The sequence below is a fragment of the Bombyx mandarina genome, chromosome 05 (genome assembly GCF_030267445.1).
Source record: "Bombyx mandarina strain Sakado chromosome 05, ASM3026744v2".
NCBI lineage: Eukaryota > Metazoa > Arthropoda > Insecta > Lepidoptera > Bombycidae > Bombyx > Bombyx mandarina.
In genome coordinates, this window is record NC_143212.1 from 9,824,038 (window position 1) to 9,841,108 (window position 17,071).

Below are 17,071 nucleotides of genomic sequence, written 5' to 3' on the forward strand. Positions count from 1 at the left end.
GATATAAAGGTCCTGTTTGAGCTGCCTTCAAACAAAGCTATATTCAATTTTTGTGATCTTTGATATTTCTGTGAGTGGTGGGCTCAGGATGTGTAACGAAATGTATATATTATTATGTATGTATGTGTATGTATATTAAATGATATTTACTTATTATGAAACTGTAAGAACAATGTCTATATGTGTATTGTAATAAAATAACTGCTCTTCATAAGAGTATCATGCAAAAATTATTAAGCTGATTATGTTGCTTTTTTTTCGTTTCTTACTTATGTATTTTATTTAAAAAAATTATGGTCTATATTTTTTTTATATTGTGGGAGCTGCAGTAATAGCTATACTATCATATTGTTTAACTAACGCCCCTAGCCCATGTTCCTAATGCAAACCCTTGCCCTTATATCAAGTACGTAGAGTAACATAATACCAAAATTGACGCAGATGAAAAAACAACAGGACAAAGTTTATTTTTCCTGTAAGATGAAGTTCCTTAAAAGGCTCTTATGTTTAGTACCTTAAATTAAATATTCTGTTTGTCTCCTACTTCATTGTTATTCATTTCGTGAGATTCGTCGTTTATTTTAGTTTTAAAAGCTTTACAAGTTTTTTATTTATTTAGTGTAACATTTCAAAAGAATCATAAATAAATTAAGTATTTGTTGTCAAGCGTTGTCAAGTTTGTTGACAGGACTGACTATCCTTTAACATTAAAGGGAACAACGTTTACTGGTGGTAGGATCTTTTGTGAGTCCGCACGGGTAGGTACCACCGCCCTGCCTATTTCTGCCGTGAAGCAGTAATGCGTTTCACTTTGAAGGGTGGGGCAGCCGTTGTAACTATACTTGGGATCTTAGAACTTATATCTCAAGGTGGGTGGCGCATTTACGTTGTAGATGTTATAGGCTCCAGTAACCACTTAACACCAGGTGGGCTGTGAGCTCGTCCACCCATATAAGCAATAAGTAAATAAAACATTTGTTTTTCATCGTTTCCTCACTGCTGAGGATCGCGACCACATGTGACTTTCCTCCATAGCGCTCGGTCATGAGCGGCATAGACCGTATGGTATAGACTACCACCACCACTACCACCACTACCGCCACTACCACCTACTACCACTACTACTACTACTACTACTACTACTACCACTACTACTACCACTACTACTACTACCACTACTACTACTACCACTACTACTACTACCACTACCACCACTTTCTTCACCACATCTGACCATGTGGCTGGTGTCCTGCTCACGACGCGCTTACATTAAGCCATGATCATGTTCTTGTTGTCGATTACAAGAAAGAAAATAAATAACTATGAAATTTCATAAAACATTGGTCTTTAATGTACATAAGCTGACTGATTTTTATATTTATTATTTTTATATTATATTTGAAGTCGTCGTGGCCTAAAGGATAAGACATCCGGTGCATTCGTGTTGAAGCGATGCACCGGTGTTCGAATCACGCAGGCGGGTACCAATTTTTCTAATGAAATATGTACTCAACAAATGTTCACGATTGACTTCCACGGTGAAGGAATAACATCGTGTAATAAAAATCAAACCCGCAAAATTATAATTTGCGTAATTACTGGTGGTAGGACCTCTTGTGAGTCCGCGCGGATAGGTACCACCGCCCTGCTTATTTCTGCCGTGAAGCAGTAATGCGTTTCGGTTTGAAGGGTGGGGTAGCCGTTGTAACTATACTGAGATTTTAGAACTTGTATCTCAAGGTGGGTGGCGCGTCTACGTTGTAGATGTCTATGGGCTCCAGTAACCACTTAACATCAGGTGGGCTGTGAGCTCGTCCACCCATCTACGCAATAAAAAAAAAAAAAAAATAGTAATGTAAATTGTTAATATCACTGAATTTAGTATGGTGTAAAAAATAAAAGAGTTCGAGTTATCTTATAACAATGGTCTGGTTGATACTAAATACGTCGTAGGAAAGACAATGTAGCTCAGATGATACGTCTCCTAACCCACCCTCCTTAACAATAAACTCGTTAACTATAGAAATTCATCTGGCGTCGGTCTGCTTGCTCGGACATATATCGTTCTTTTTATAAATCAAATAAAATCAAGCCAGACATGTTCTTATTTTTCACGCATCAACGCCTCAATGGCTTTTCGTAGTCCAATTCGGTAAGCGCACGCGACATTTACCGGTGTTCCAACCGGTTCGGCAGTCTGTGCACCATTGTATATCTGTTCGCAGCTTAAGCCAGATACATAAAGTAGCATGTTGCAGACTCGTTGTATAAACATCAAGTTTTATTGCCTGGCTGTGTTCCACGGAGGGGCGTTAAACCCGGCCGAGCTCTGGAGCTTTTAGTATTTACAGGATGGGTTGTTGGGCTTAGCAGCGTTGTTGTGCAGGCGAGAGTCCAAAGTCCGAAGTACAGGTTCGTGGTTGCGATGGATGCGGTCGATAGCTCTGTCTCGCTCGCGGCATCCGCACGCAGCGTGCGCGCTGTTCCCCCCCCACTCCCCCGTACTTGAAGGCTTTCACGGTAAACGCAGTGATCCATGTCATTATATTGTTGTTACTTAAATTACAGTCCAAACATCTCTGAATAGAAACATTATACTAGTTTTTACGTAAACCGCACAAAAAAAAGTATAAGTAAAACTTGCAGCGAAAGTTTTCCCTTTCCAATAACATTCCTGTAACAATAGCATTTTGCGTTTATATTGATTTACTTAGCAACGATTGTATGTTTGAAGAAAAATAATTAATTTTAGGATTTCGTAACGATTTCCAAGCTGGAAACTTGAATAGTTTCGTAGACCATTATGTAAATCTAAGAGCTTTTCAATTAAACGCTATGAGAGAACGAGTTCGCTTCAACTCTAATGCAAATATCTACGGTATTATTTCAATAAACTTTACTAGACTCATTGTAGTTTTACACAGTTCTAGAAATTTGTTTTAAAATAACTCTTGAATATTTTTAATTTTATGTAAGTGAAATGCCTTTCATATTCGTTTTCGTAGTGTAACTGGGAATTTTACAATTGTGTTTTAATCATTCTAGTAAGTACAATTTATATTACCATTGTTCGCACTCGGTTTGAACTTTCAAGATTGAAATGATATTTTTTATATCACGTTTTCTCTTTTGTTTTGTTAAGGTGGAAAATACTGTTTCAAAAAAAATATACACTAAGCCTAAAGCTCGTCAATGTCTACTCAATAAATAAAAAGAACATTGATTGATTGATTTTTAGTTTATACTAATGACAGAATATATATTACAATGGAATACTTACAAAGAAATTCAATACTTGGTATAAAACCCTTGAAATCATTATATTAAAATTAAAATTCATCCAAATTTAATTCTCCACGGACATATACATATAGGCAGTGGACTCTGATTAATCCAGATATACGAAACATTCAAAGTGTACAGGAGAAAGTCAAGTATCAAGATAATTGGGCTCTTGTCTCACAATTCCTTTTGCACGAATTGCTCATAGTTACCGTTGGCGGAGCAATGCAACCACAGAATAGGCTAATATTATCTTGCACAATATACAATACAGTGTTTATAATTCATACAATGTAGTCAGGTTATGGCGGAAAAAACTAATGCACTTTTGCCGTGTTGGCGAACCCAATTTTACCCAAAGACGGTTTGTCATATAATATAATAAATAATTGGATACTTGATCGTTAAACGATAACTGATTGTCATATTTTGGAATGAAACAAGAATCAGGATGCTAGAGTTCAGATTTATTCATAGATTATTTTCATGTAAGACATGTAATGAATACATGTTTTATAGGTATATATATTTTTGGTTAGCTTCCAGGGTAAGAGTTTCTCTGTATAATCGATTCAGGAACAAAAAGAACTGTAGGGGAACCGTGCTAACTGTGATCTCCTGGGGTATTGATTAACTGAAGTGGTAGTTAGAAGGAAATATTACTCGTGGACCAGATTTTGTTAGTGCCCAAGAGCCATTAAAAAAAACCGCACGTCACAAGAAATTGTTTTTTTCCTACCTTCTCTAGTAACCTCGAGGTGTTATACTTGATTCTCCAGACGGGTAAGTGAGCTCACGGGGTTCTAACCTGAGGAATAAGACATAGTGTTGGTAGGTCTTTCAAAAGTAGGACTGAATATAAAAGTCGCCAGAATTCGGTGAATGCCTGGAGTGCAATATTGCACGTTGTAGTGATGCCAGAAACATCTTTCATAATGTTGATAACATTCTTTTTACGATTTGGAAGTTTTTTTAATACTTAAAATGTAGCGTAGTAACGAACTACACTAGGGAAACATGAAAAGTCACCCGAGGTCTTCAAAACTACACTATCAGCATTAGTGGTTTTGTTATATTAAGAACTGAATGAATTAATATTTTCAGGGACACTGACTCAGTAAATATTATTAGGAAAGATCCTTGAAGCATTTTTCCAAGCCATCTAATTACATAATGGAACAGGCTCCGACAAGATGTATCAGTACTAATATTCAACTGTGTGGAGAATAAGCTCGACCGATTCTGCAAATCTCATTTTTTCATAATCATCATCTAATAAGTAAAAAGTAAATAACATTAATAATAATAGTTGCTCGTATTCCTGCTCGTATTCCTAAGTTTTTGAAATTCAACAATGCTTCCATTAAATGGTCTATAAGCTCAAACGCAACATAAGCAAACTTAATCATTAACCTTTCACAAGGAATCAGCTTACTTGGCATGCGCCCGTACCTGGTTTGTAAAAAAAAACATTCACCGATCTCGGTCGAATTGAAAATAATTTGAAAATGTAATAATAAATCTTTTTCAATTGCTTTTAGTATCGATACAAAATGAATGGATTATATAGTACCGTAATGTTAGCACTGCAAAGGCTGCTCATAGAATTGACGACGAAGCTATTCATATAAATGCGCAGATGAAAGCAAGTGTCCTAGATGAATTGAAAGTAAGTCTGCTTCATTTCTGCATTGAAAATTTTCTCAATAGACTAGTTAGATTAAAGTAAATGGTACAATTAGTGTAGCGTAATTATCATTCAGTACGTTGAGTACATTCGTACCCCGTCTGCGACTTTCTTAATACGTAAAAGTAATCACGATAAATTAACAGAGTTAAGTACAACAGATACAATAAAATGCCAAAAGAAAAGAGAAGATAATTATTTTTTTATGCTTATATGGGTGGATGAGCTCACAGCCCACCTGGTGTTAAGTGGTTACCGGAGCCCATAGACATCTACAACGTAAATGCGGCACTCACCTTGAGATATAAGTTCTAAGGTCTCAAGTATAGTTACAACGGCTGCCCCACCCTTCAAACCGAAACGCATTACTGCTTCACGGCAGAAATAGACAGGGCGGTGGTACCTACCCGCGCGGACTCACAAGAGGTCCTAATAACAGTACAACAGATACAATAAAATGCCAAAAGAAAAGAGATGTTACGTAAATTTTAAATGACAAAAACATTTCTTATAAAAAAAACCGTTTATTATTTTAGGAAATGATACAAAATCAAAATAGAAGCACATAAAGTATCGTGTATAAATCTCGGTAATATTCACAGCGTTTCTCGTTACTGTAACTCAGACCTATAGAGGTTAATCCTACCTCGATTCATCACAATCGCTGACATTTTGAAGCATCTTCCTGTTTATGTACAAACGTGAGCTATGCGAGTTCTTACTCAATACCAATAGATTTGATCAAATTGAAAACGAACATAAATTTAGCGCACACAAAATCAGAAGTTATGTAATGGCAGTCATTGTAAATAACTAACTAATTATGTAATTGAAAACTGTTCTGAATACGTTTTATTGAATGTTTATATGATTTATTTCCATTGAAGTAGGAACACAAAGATATTAATAAATTCTCAATTTATATTTAATAGTGTTTTCTTAGATTCGAGACACAAACTTGATTAATAAATAATAGGTGTCATATATAAAAGACGATTACGAAATAAAACTGTTTTTCCAATTTAATTTGAGAACATCGTGTTTTATTACATCTGAACGATAACCCGTTAATCGCATTTCATTTAAATATGTTCACGTCAAGCCTTTTAGAAGTAGGGTATGTAGAGAAACGACGTTCTGCGATCATACTTTGCATTGAAAAAAGACATATACATGCCACGCATCCAGGAGATACTCAACCGGTCACAAAACTGCAACAGACTTTCTAGGTCACTATCCAAGCCGTCTCCAACAATCATGACAAAAAAAACAAGATGTGTGTTGTGTCGTAGAACACCGGATAGGAACGAAGTTTCTTATTATAAAAATATTAATTTTAAGTTCTATTCGAGGTATAAAGGAAATAATTGTTCGGGTATACATTTTTTATTATGAACTTTTATTGATAAGAATAAAAAAAACTACTTTACAAAGTTATCAGCTTTATTTTATTCACAATGATTTATAAAAAAATTATAATAAAAATATGTTATTTTTTGTACGTTATTACAAAGCTAAGACGTACACTGTGTGCATTACTAATTTGTACGTTGTTACAAAGTTAAGTCGTACACTGTGTGCGTTACTAATAAAAATCTTACGTTACGGACGTTTTTCCCGGTTAGGGTACCCCTCCGCATTTTCCCATAAGGAACTTCGTTCCAAAAAAACGTATGCGTGAAACACGGAGCTCAACACGATCCATTATGGACGGTATCTGCCTCAGTTACGGTTTTAAAGACAAGAATATCGAATAGCACTATCATTAGCACATTCGTATCTAAAGCAAAGATGGCAGACGGGCGCACCTCCTCGCGTCACACGGGACTGCTATCCGCCTGCATTAATTAATTACATAATTCAACTACGTCACGTTGCATGCATTGCGAAATTTTATTTCAAATAAAATATTAGTATAGTTTCTTTTTTTTTCATTGAAATTATAACGGTTTTCGTGTCAGGAATCGCAACTAGCGGACATCGGAAACGGTGATCTCACGAGCGGTTTGTCTCTTAGAAGCAGCGTTTAGTTAAAATCATACTAAGGATCGCAGCGTAACTTTATGAGGCAAAATATTCTGACACACTTCTCGCTAATTTTACATGCAATAGATGCAGTGGCTAAATATAATTGTACGTTCTCATTCATTGCGCATCGGTCGGCCACTGTGACGGCGGCGCGAGCCATCACACGCATCCAAATAGGCAGCCATATACATCTCCAGCGTACGAATGAGTCTTTTAATTTAATGTTCTGGATAGTAATTCGTTTCAAAACAATGACTTCGGACATGACGTTGAGTGCATATGTTATGTTTAGATGTGTCCAACGTTTAATATACCAATGTAATATTGAATGGTAGTAACAAGGAAAAAACTAAAAGACCGCTTTTGTTACTATGTACTCGAACGCAGACCGTATGGTACGTGCTAATGTGGCTAATCGTGATAAGCTCACGATATAGCATTTATATTAAAAATATTATGTCATTTATTAATTGAAGTATACTTTATTAATATCTTTGTACGTATCACAAACATTGGGAAGTACCGTTATCGGACCCTCCCAAGCTCTACCAACCAGTTTAATGAAGAGATTTGGCACGACTCGGCTGCGCGGGCTTTAACGGTGTCTGTCTCTTTAGTTAGATAAACAACTTCTATTAATACTATACGATACAAACACGTTCTGTTCGTGCGATTCATAAACAAATTTATTAATGGTTATGAAATTTCGAAGAGTTTTGAACGTCAACAGATATCTGAGTTTATGTGGCTTACTTGTGATGAACATCGAGATTTAATATAAACAAGCAAGAAAGTTCATCATGTTTTTAAAAATCAATTAATTTGTACTTTTAAATCTTTTCTGTATTCTCGATGATACATGTCAAAATAGTCATTTAGTACCATTGTATGTATACTCAATTATTGAAATATTGGATTGATTAATGTGAAACATTTTTATTAGGATGTTACGTAATAGTTTAACAAATTACCAAACACCGGAGACACTATTGGCGTTATTTTGAGATAAATGACATAGACGCAGTACTAAGTATATTGCGTGTTTTATTGGTAGAACTTTATTGTGAAAAACTTTATATAATCATGGTGGTATAGCAATAAAATAATTTTAGTTTTTCAGTGTAAAGGTGAACAAAACATAAGTTTAATCCAGTTGGTTTCGTGTGATTTGTGAAAAGACGAAAAATAAACCTTTTTGTGGTATTTAGACCTAACGCAGCATTTTAATATTTTTTCTGTATACTGGGTGTTAGGAGACCGCTTCCGAAGACAGACGATAGTACTAATGTTTGTTACCTTTGATGATGCGACGGAAAAAAAAACGATCTTGATTTAAAAAAAAATACATATTTTTAAAACGTTTTATTTACGCTCATTATTATTATTTTGCATTGTTTACGCTCTATCATGTTAGTATAGCGAATGAAACGATAGTTTCATAAAAATACATTACTTTACCAAAAAAAAAACAGCAACGAAACACAAAATCAAAAACAGCTAATGCTCGGGTCAACAAATGCTCGGGCGCGGCGCGGCGCAGACTCACGCGATCACACAAATACTTATTTACAACATTTGTCTAAATAACTCCATCATCAAAGGTGTCATTAGTACTATCATCTGTCTCCGCTTTCGGGAGCGGTCTCCTAACACCCTATATACCTTAAATTTCCAAATAAGTTGAAAAGAATAAAAAAATTAAGAAGCCCGTGATTTCTATTCCACTGTCCTTCACTCTCAACGCGAATTTGATTCGCACGCAACTTTAGGAGATATACCATTTTATGGCCTAATGTTGGGAGTAAAACCTTTCGATCCGTCACAAAACTCACCAACACTCTCACCCTATTTTAATCTTTGCCTCTCATATGTGTAGTTTATATTTTCTTTACGTCATCTATACTAATATATAAATCTACAGTGGTTTTTACGGCTGTGCCGTTATAACTACTGAACCATGCATCCGATTGACTTGAAAATATATGAACTCCATGTAGAAAATATATGTACTTAATGGTAGGCTAATATTTATATGAGTGTTGGACTCCCTAATAATAATAATGACAATAAATAATAATGTTAATTTTAAATGCCCAGCGAAGCGGGCGAGTACGGCTAGTAGTTTGTATTGATGTAGGTTTTTTTTGCAGAGATGTGTTTACTGGCATTCATAGGCATCATCAACGAAGCCACCCATTTTGACAAATGTAAGTTGACGTTTCAATTTTACTTTACAAAAGAAGTCCCACCTGTCAAACCACGCGGACTTACGACACGATTTACTAAGGCTTTTTTAATTGAAATGAGCATCTTAAAAATCACTAAATATAATATGTACATAAGTGCTTAAATAACTTAATTTTATTAAATTATCAATAGTATTATTTCTAGAACCGTAATATTTCAAAGTTAGTGAGTTAATTTCAGCTTGTTCATGATCATCATCACGATCCGTTGAGTACAGATGAAGTTTATTGAGGGCAAGAAACGTACAGACTTAAGCTTAGATCACGAGTAGAAGGGAAGGCTTTAGTAGCGTTTTGTCATATCGCCTGAATTACGTTAAAGATTTTGAACTGCTTCGATTACTTTTTTGTACGCATTAACAAGCTCATGGCCCATCTAATACGATTACGAAAGTATATAAATTTCACAATAAAGCGGCAACTGATTTGATGACGCGAGGACATCTTGCAATCGCATCATCAAATCGACGCTTGAAAGGCAAACGTGACTAAGCGACAATAACTGCTTTATATATAAATGATAGGCAATAACCATATTCGAGGCGCAAAAAAATATATTTCTAGTTCTATTAAAATCATTTCAATCCTACAGCTAGATTCGTTAAAATAAAAAAAATTCAGGTATTTTAACTTTAAATTAGTCTACTGTAAAGTTCACGCATTGTCGCTTAGTCACGTTTGCCTTTCAAGCGTCGATATGGACTATCTTGCCTCTCAAACTGAAACGTAGTTACGAACATATTAGAAGACCGAGGCTTTGTTACTGAATTGGTCAGCTACAGGAATTATGTTTTAGGTATACAACAGTAACAAACAGAACTATAGTTTTCGATAAAATATTATGTATGGGCGTGCGAAGCGTGGCGGTTTCTAATCAATTACACAAATCATTTACGTTCAGCATTTACATGTGACTGATCGTATTTACGCTTCAAATCTTGAATTGTGTTCTATATCACTTTTATTTATGCATGTGTGTATTTCACCGCGACAATAGGTACGAACATCACAGGTACTGTCAATATTCCACATTTGCATACTCCTCCCGTTCGAACGTTACTGCCTCTATTTCTACCCTTTAGGCGCTTTGTGGTACGGTGACACTCCTACATACCTACGACATGGAAACTTTAGGTTATTAGTTTTATATTCAACCCAATGTTTCGAGATATCTTTAGGAAGATTACTTAGTTGTAAAGTAAGTTAAAACGGACAAAGTGCTTTTGTCTGGGGAACGAAGATTTGTGCTTACTTAAAACGTTCGGCTTTTCGTAGTTTTCGGACAGAAAATTAACCCTTTTCAGAAAATAACTTAGCTGCTTAAAGTTTACAAATTGAATCGGAGAATTCTAGACTCCGGTGTCATGTAAAAAGAAAAAAAGTGCTTTGAGACAATTACAAAAACGACAAAAACTCTGGAAGCAATCCAACGGGCATGCTCTTAATTGGATGAGACCACTTCCTCTAAACGACATCTTGCCGGTGCTGACTCTAGTACTTATTCGCCGGCGTTTCATAATCAACCAGCGGTGTTATCTAGAGATGGAAACTTCAAATGAATATTGTTTAAATTATTTAAATAAACGAAAAATGGTATTCAGTCATCTCTCGTATCTTTCATACGATATGTATAAAATCAAACGGGCAACGTCTACAATTTATAGCACGTTTATATTTATAAAATGAGATAGATAACGTAAACCACACACGCGCTTTGATTTTGAAGATAATACTCATAGTGCCCGTTTCATAAGTGGATATTCATGTCACGGTGTAGTGGCTATTGTTTAAGTCGTAATCATGATTAAGGTGAAACGTTTTGGGCACATCTGTGAAATAAATTATAAACACCAATAATAAATAATTACTTATTTTATTCGTATGTACCTTTAGGTAAGGTACAATTAAATTCAACATCGATAATATCAATTATTTATTCAATTTTTTTTTGCAAATAGACTAGTATAAGTAACTTATTCAATAGTATAAGACTTCACTACTACTACTAAATTCTTGCTGGAAATAATTTAAAACAAGCATTGCTAAATGTTTTAATTGCTGGCCGTCATGAATGATTTGTTGCAAGTAGCGAATTTCGTTTAAACAAAGCAGATGAAATGGGAACGCGTTCTAAATATTAAGGACGTATTTAATTCACGAACACAATATAGTCTTGAATGCGAAAAATTATGAAAATAAGCTACCGAGTTCAAGGATTGAATAATGTAAGTAGCTAAACCGATCGTAGATAGAGACAGGTACCTACGTGGTACCCGAAAATAGGCCTGTCTCGGTCATTGCCACGACGCGGCGCGTAGTCGTAGGCACCAGTCTGCGTTGAGTTTCGATGGAATAAATGACAAAAAATATAACTCGTTTGTGTTAGTAGGAGCAGCGCGTTGTATAACATATTACTCAGTGACAAAACTAATAACAAGTTGAATGGGATCAACGAATATATTATTCCAAACATACATTTCAAGCCATACATAATGAATACAGTATGTTGATGTTTTTGACTGTTAATGAATGAATTATTTTTATAATGTTCATCAATGAATTATAATAGTTTGAAACAGTGTCAAAAAGATTGAGGCAATTTTGTGAGTTACTAACAAAGCTGCTTTATAATCAAGATCATCCATGAACGCTCACGGTTGGCTTTAAATATCTATTGTTTTTGAATGAAGGCTTCAGCAATACTTAAAAATACGTAGCTTACATATTTGTCAGTTTCATTTTAACAAAAAAAAAATATATATACATATAGTAAAACCTTATTTTGTTTTCATTTCGTCATTTTGTAAAAGCGATCCTACTAGTTTTCTAAAGGTGTATTTTCTTTGTACTTGAATGACAATATCTCATTCGGATCATTATCTAGGCCTAATTTTCTGTTCCAAAGCCTCTTTACACTTTCATTCAATGGTTAAACTAATTTATTCTGTCTCACGACATTTCATTTTGTTTTCACCTTTTTTTTTGGGAATTAGGTAAAGCAATTTTCGTTATACGTCGCAATACAATTACAATGGATGTATTGGATTATTTTAAGTAGTCTCAGAGTGTGTTTTCATTCAATTTATTCGGATTTCATTTTCGATCTCGTACAAATCGTGCATTAGAAAAACGGAACTCATTTATTGAGTTTAAGAACTGAGAATGGCAGTACGTAAAACCGATTTCCAAGTACTTATTTTATTAAAAGTTTATCTCGCTTTGCCCATGACGTTATTTCATTGCTTTTGTCCTTTTGCTTTAGAGAGTTTATTTAAGTGCTAACTCGCTTAGTGTCTAAGTCAGGTTACTCTAGAGAAAGTTAACAGAGTTCAATCTTCAACATTGAAAAGTGTCCATTAATGTACAAATAATAAATGATTTAACCGAAATGATACATTTACATGCTTTGTAAAGTCACCGAACTGGTTATAAATATTATGTTTTTAACACCTGATATGGCTTGGCTCTAATTGGTAAAATATCTAATTGGCTCTAGTTGGTTTATAAAAAAATTAATGTTTGATTGATTATTCATTTGTTCTTTGAAATTGTATTTCAAATGCCTATTGATATTTAATTTATTTATAGTTAGCAAAATAATTATAATTTATTTATTATTATTTAAAATATAATTAAATGTAGTAGCACCTACTAATTGCAATATTTATAATAAACAATTTTCAATGGAACATAAAGCAATTCTTTACGCGTCTCAACTGCAGATTTAGCTGGTAGGTAAAGCATTATGTTCGCCTGTGTACTTGTTTTTTTTTTTTTTAATACACACTGAAGGGTTTTCTATCCATTTATGTTATAGGTAGCGGATAGTACCATGTGAATTTAGTTTAGAGTGAAAATAATCACGGGTGCCTTAACTACTCGACTAACACGACGAAAGATTGAACGGAATGAAAATGAATGGGCTGAAGCGAGCACAGGCTCTATCACAATCACTACTAATTGAACGTTTCGTATGTCGGTCGAGAAACGTCGGTTACATGGCCTATTTATTGCAATTGATACGAATTGATCTCCATCAAGATTTGACTGAATTTATCTGCGATTCATCTATCGATCTTCAATTATTTTTAAGCTATAGCGCTTGAAGTGTTAGTTTTGTAACACAGGTTTTATTAGCATAGAAGTCAGGGAATATTGTTATTTTATACCACATAAAAAAACCATGTATATTATTATACTAGTGTTAAGAATTCTTGTACGTGTTTGTATTTTAAGAGGCTTGAATAAATATTATTGTTACTATAGATTCTTAGAATACAATTGAAAAATGAGCTAGAAAATCAGATAAGCACGATTGAATTTTCACAAAGCTTACCAGGATATTTTTAAAGGGGAATGCCCACTCTCCATAGTGTGCTGGGCCCAAGATGGACATCAAATATTACTATAAAAATGGACTGTTTCAAATTCTTAAATGTATTAAATATCTAAAAAATATATTGAAATTGACGCCACTTTTATAAAAATTAAATAAAAATAAAAAATAGTTTTGAGGTTAATTTTCTATATAAATAAGTGTCGGATTGTGAGATACTTAGAGAACTTTTCTTTTCTTAATGTTTAATTTATTAATTATAATAAGAGAGATGTTCCTAAGGTATTTTTATCCAATGTATGGTTTTGAATCTCGGTCAGGTTAAAACCATAATTCACACAATGTTTTTCAATCGTAGTATGAAACGTTATTCATAATAGAATGTAGCTGTGATCCTTAACTCCTGAGCCAAAATCGTCGTTGAAGGGAGGATAAAATCCATAAAACAAAGCCAGTAAAATAAATCGAAGAAAAATCAAAACACATCCATTTTGAACGTAAGCACAAGCAGCAAGCGAACTGCGAAGTGTCAGTCAGTCACGATTAAATTCAGTGTTGTCAGTATAACGAAAAATAATTACATTAAATTCATATATGTATTATTTTTTTAAATAACCGATAGTTGATTTATTTTTCCTAATCTTTTTTTTACGAGTACATATAATTTTTTATGTTTTTGTTTTAGTTGTACATATTTAAATAACAATACTAGTAAAGGTTTTTTTCCCTTAGATGGGTGGACGAGCTCACAGGCAACCTGGTGTTAAGTGGTTACTGGAGCCCATAGACATCTACAACGTAAATGCTCCACCCACCTTGAGGTATAAGTTCTAAGGTCTCAAGTATAGTTACAAGTTAAAGTCCAATGGATATGTTTTTAATGTTATTTTATGTGCTTATAATCGATTAAAATCGATTTATTAACTCATTAATATAATATAAAACATATAAATAAAACATTTTAAGTATTCTCAAATACTGATTTTTTTTTATTTATAATATGTTTTATTTATATACTTAAAATATTTACTTCATACGTAAAAGGTTTTGAAGCTGGAAATATTTTTCCCGCAAAAATCAAAATCCTTGTTTTTTCAATAGAGTTACTTTTTTTAAACTACTTATTGTAAACTGTAGTGGCGCTCATTTGGAAGAAAGTAAATGCATATTTATTTATGACAAAATTAATGCACTAAGTATTTTTTCTCTAATCTATTGTCCGCTTTGGGCCTGAAATGGGCATTCCCCTTTCAGCTATTCTAAACGTATCCTAGCAGTGACTATTTGTGTACTAGGGAAAGTGGATTATATTAGTCAAACCATTTTTGTTAGGGTTCAAACGGATTACCAACGTACCATATAAAGTCTACAATCTGGCCATTGAAGCGAGGAATATAACCTACATAGTAAATGGAAACCCACGCAGGATCCAATTGAAAATTCGGCGCGTGACACTTGTTTGGCCTCCTACATTAGTACTGACATTGAGTCTTGTTAAATTCAACGATTTGCTGTCCTATTTTAGCCCACCAGCGAGCAGCACAGGTATAATTTACATGCTAGAGAACTAAAACAGAGCAATTGATGTATCAGGTTTTCACTTTTAGTTTTGAGTCGTGTTGTTTTCGTGTGTTCCGTTTGCATTAAAACGTTTGAAAACTAAGGAAACGGAAATGTATTTATTACATATATTTTTTATTGCTTAGATGGGTGGACGAGCTCACAGCCCACCTGGTGTTAAGTGATTACTGGAGCCCATAGACATCTACAACGTAAATGTGCCACCCACCTTGAGATATAAGTTCTAAGGTCTCAAGTATAGTTACAACGGCTGCCTCACCCTTCAAACCGAAACGCATTACTGCTTCACGGCAGAACTAGGCTGGGTGGTGGTACCTACCCGCGCGGACTCACAAGAGGTCCTACCACCAGTATTTTATGTCTGTGTGTTTAGATTATACTATCCTGGTTGCCTGACAGAAAACATGCTCGCCTTTAGTCCGCCACTATAACCGTATTCATTATGCGTATAAAAGAATAAATGTAATGCTTTAATTGAAATAATTTAATTTATAAACTAGACACGACCTTCAGAAATGAAGATGCCGACACAGAAGAAGAAGAAATTTATAAGCAAAGAGTCGCACGTTAATTTACGTCGACTTGTTAACAAATACGTGTTGGGAAAGGTCATACGAATTGAAACTTACTATTGAAGTGTTAGGTTCATCCTCAATTTTTGTTTCATATTGTTAGATAGACTGGATGTGGCGGTATCATACAACGCAAGATATTTGACAGATGCCTGAATCTCGCTTACGACATTTTCAAGATAAGTTCGCATATATACATGTTCCGAACAACAACATTCGGCCGGTCACCGTTCTCGTCGAACCCGTCGCTTGCGACGAAGGGCTCGACGATTAGATTCTGCGAAGCACGGCTCTTGCTAGGGTTCGTGTTAGCATATCGTCATCAGGTTTGAGCCCCGTGAGCTCACCTACAAACGTTAGGGCGAAGCTGAAATAGCCTCTCAAGGCTATCAGCATAGGTAGGAAAAAAAAAAAAAAAAAACAACAACAACATTCGGACCGTCGGTCTACCGAGCAAATATCACCAGCTCGGTGGAAGATCTTCCCTTTGTCGTATATTCCTACACTGGATAATAAAACTGCATGTTTATCTATGGTATACCAAACTAAGATTTCGTATTCGTATGTCGTATCACTCTTCTCAGAGCGGTCGTGGTCGTCGTCTAGCATCATTGCTGTGGGCAGATGTTATGCGCCTCACGAACAATCGCCACTCCTCCCGGTTTGTGGTGAGCCTGCTGGTACACTAAGATTAGTGGTTTGTAAAATTAAAATGATAAACACCCGAGAAAAGATATAAGTAGTTTCAGTTTGTGATAACGAACTTGAAACCGAAGAAATTATGGGTACTTTTTTTTTATTTTTTTATTGCCTTTGTAGGCAGACGGGCATACGGCCCACCTGATGGTGAGTGGTTACCGTCGCCCATGGACTTCAGCAATGCCAGGGGCAGAGCCAAGCCGCTGCCTACCGATTTTCATAGCAAATATTTCAATTGCAGCTTCACTTCCTTCGATTTTTATGTCAGTGTTTGCTGTCGATATTCAATAGATTTCAAGAGCACGCTGAATAGAGAATTCACTGTTCTCCATTCTTTAGGTTTAAGTAAAAAAAAAAAATATGATTTGAAGATAATGAGTAAAATCCATTATAGAAGTGATAGAAGAATTAATGCGATGATTTATGTATTCTTTTACAACACATCACTACGTAATGTTTTCTCTTTTGTATTGCCTTTGTAGGTAGACGAGCATACGCCCTACCAGATGGAATATAGACACCGTCGCTCAAAGACATCAGCAATGACAGAGGCACCACCTAGCCGCTGCCGCAAAATTTTTAAAATGACACGAATAATTAATACTGGAGAGATATATTCGTTTATCCATATTTTATAATC

The 17,071-nt window shown here is 34.8% G+C and overlaps 1 protein-coding gene across 2 annotated transcripts in view; it reads right to left on the reverse strand.

The window, feature by feature from the left end:
- The window catches only part of LOC114242584 (semaphorin-1A), a 106,809-nt gene that overhangs the window by 88,432 nt on the left and 1,306 nt on the right, over positions 1–17,071 (reverse strand). Inside the window, exon 2 of one of the 2 annotated variants that reach the window (XM_089727686.1) lies at positions 4,022–4,090. The exons of the other annotated variant lie outside the window; for it this stretch is intronic. The gene's annotated coding sequence lies outside the window, so the exon portion shown is untranslated. The remainder of the gene's footprint in view (positions 1–4,021; positions 4,091–17,071) is intronic. 2 annotated transcript variants of the gene reach the window in all.